This window comes from Nelumbo lutea, chromosome 1, assembly GCF_056320005.1.
Source record: "Nelumbo lutea isolate HS-2025 chromosome 1, American lotus-T2T, whole genome shotgun sequence".
NCBI lineage: Eukaryota > Viridiplantae > Streptophyta > Magnoliopsida > Proteales > Nelumbonaceae > Nelumbo > Nelumbo lutea.
Genome location: NC_142684.1, coordinates 219866129 through 219869139, shown reverse-complemented (window position 1 = coordinate 219869139; position 3011 = coordinate 219866129). Strand labels below are relative to the sequence as shown.

The following is a 3011-nucleotide window of genomic DNA, read 5'->3' as shown; positions in this document are numbered from 1 at the left end:
ACCACTATAAAAACCGTAATTGCAAGCTACAGTGGTCTTCTTTAACATGTGTCCTGTTTCTCATGAGTTTGTCATATTAAGTGGAATGCTAACAGAGCTGTACATAAAATTGGCAAGGATTTCCATCAATTTACTACTTTGATTTCCATTGTATGCTCTGAAATTCAAAATTGAAATGAATGAAATCCTTTATTTGTCTAAAAAATTGTAGTAATTAATAGTAATAAATTTAGGTGATGTCCGTAGCTGTATTGGTTGCTTGACGTGACTCGTAAGGTAATAGCGATGAATTGCTAGTCAAGTGAAAAGTCTGGATCTCTTGTCAATAAAATCCATTCCAACGAAATGTGCAGAGTCGGATCATAGAATATGTTTTGTGGGTAAGAGATCTCAACTGTCAAGCAAGAGGGACTTGTTCACATTTATTACCCATCAATTAAATCCCAGGTGGAGACCTTTGACCTATCTGACTGTTCGTATTTGAGCACACTACACATCAATTTTACAAGCATTTGGAGATGTACTCCATCTGCAGCATTCATGCCAAATATATATTAATTATTTTAATTTCTGGGAAATTAGAAAAATCGAGCCTCAGCCTGTGCAAGAGACCACCACATTCAGTGACTTTTAGGTGATTCCAATTTTTTGTTTGGCAGGGGTGAGAAGGTGTTCCAATGCTTTAATGAAAAATAACCTCTCAAAAATCAATACCATACAATCTCAAAAGTGATTTCCCAAAAAAAATCTATTGACTTGGAGGAAATGAAAGCAAATAACATAAAAATTTGATTTTTTGGAAAATTACTGATTTCAGTATTCACTAATTTTCAAAAAATCAGGTGTGAATCATCATGATGCAGAACATCATCTAAAAAAGCTTAAGGGGATTTCTACCTGTTGCTTAGACCTCTCTAAAGTTTGATAATTACAATCACTTTTTTTCAACTTTCTAACTTTCAAATAAGTTTTCCTTATTAGATTTTTCGAAAAAATACGGATAAATCCAATGCAAATTTTTTATTTCTACTGTATAGAGTTATAGACATTCAAAAACCCTCATTCTATACATCAATACGGGCCCATGAATTGGCATCAATTCTGAACCTGTACCTTTGCCAACTGTACTTTTTGGCCCAAAAATGCTGACATGGGCTGAACCATCATTCTCCCTCGATTTTTTAAATATATATATAAAATGTCCAAAATATCCATACGCTTTTAGCGCCAGGCCGCCAGCCGGGCTGTTCAGGCCGAGAATTTTTAGGGCCCAGGCATGGCTCGCATCATGTATGGTATCGGCTTGGAAGGAAACCGAAAACCGGCAGCCCCCCGGGCAGAACCGCAGAAACGATCAACCCTTGCTTCGGAACTCAAAATAAAGTTAAATTTCATTAAATATCCAGAGTATAAAGGACGGACGAATGTTTCCATCACGACAGATCGGATACAGAAAAAAATAATCGCAGAGCAGCGGCGATAATCGTAATCCGGCACCGTTGGTGGCGTCGGATTTCGGTGTCATTATCGTCCGTTTTTCTGCTATTCTTACGATTAGGTAACCAGGAGGGTTGAGATGAAGATATACTTCTCTCTCGTCACGTCGGTTCTCGCCGCATCTGCCGTGGCTTTCACCTCCCCCGTGGATCCCAACATCGCTCTCCGTCCTTCTTCGAAGCAGGTATCGTTTTAAATCTTTGATGATTGGCATCATAGTTTTTCTTGTTTCTGGGACCTGAAATGCGTTTTACTTTAATTTCTTTTTTTTTTCCATATACTCTGATGTTTTGGTCCCCAAACGACTACGATCTAGGTCATTTCAATAATTTCCTCCCCATTAGATGGATTCACAGAGATTGCTCTACGGGTCGAGTGTTTTCGTCGTTACGATTTTTGAATTCGATTTCTAATTCCGGATCTAGCGTTTTCCGTCTATGTTTCTCTTAAGAATATGTTTGATTGAATTTTTAGCCTTTTTTATTTCATTTATCTTTTGTCGTTCTCATAATTTTTTTTCTCAAATATGTTATTTGATTTCTTGTGTATGAGCTGCTTAGCGTGAAACTGTGAAATGTGCATCGTCGTCCTTTTTTTATCCACATGTTTTTCCCTAATTTCATTTTGTTTTTTCTGGTGTTTAGGGTTCTTTCTCCTCGTCCGTTAAAGACAGGGTTCCTTGCGCCCGCATAACTTCGGATATGGATAGACTAACGCCAAGATTCGACGGTTTGAGATTCATAGAAACCTTGGTGACGGCACACAGATAAATAAAGATGTCTCGCCTGTTTTCTTTCTTCTTTCATCGTTTCCTATAGCATTCGTTGTAAAAGTTGCGTGAGAGAAGATTCTTTTCTTGAAAGTTTAGTCCTGTACTACAGGATTTGAAGCCTGTCATCTTTGTTAAAGTAAAAGTGGCGCACTTTCTACATTATAAATAATAATAATAACAATATTATTATTATTATTATTATTATTATTATTATTATTATTATTATTTCTCGTTGATCTATAATGCAGAAAATTCTCAATGTGTTTTGAAGGTGTAGTGAAGGTTTAAAATTTCGAAAAGGGGATATTTATATACGTGTTATCTTTTTTTTTTTATGCATATTGGATCGGTATCGAGGCCTATCAGGTGTGTATCATATCAGTAGCTATCGATAAAAAAGATATAGCTAAAAACTGAAAAAAGAAAAAAAAAATCAAGCTTAATTTTTTTTTAAATAAGCCATCGTTCTTAGAGTGCCACATTTGTAAAAATTTTCAAGAAATAAGTGTGAATTATTAATCTTTTTTAAAAATTTGTAAAGATTAGTGCGAACCATTAGTGCCCGGTGTAGGGTTTGATTTTTGTCATATTTTTTCAAAATATGATAAAAATAGGTAAGTTTTTGACTTTTTTATAATATCTTGTATTTTTTTTTTGAATGTTTAAATTTATGTTGATCTACATTTCTTATATTTAAAATCATTTTTTTTGTGTTATTAATAAATTGATGGAAATTTTATGA

At 34.7% G+C, this 3011-nt stretch overlaps 1 long non-coding RNA gene across 1 annotated transcript; it reads left to right on the top strand.

Annotated features, from left to right (window-relative positions):
- The first annotated feature begins 1468 nt into the window (after positions 1-1468).
- On the top strand, positions 1469-2389 carry LOC148881132 (uncharacterized). Its single transcript, XR_016104756.1, has 2 exons — positions 1469-1681; positions 2142-2389. It is a non-coding gene; the product is annotated as an uncharacterized LOC148881132 (long non-coding RNA).
- Positions 2390-3011: the final 622 nt, after the last annotated feature.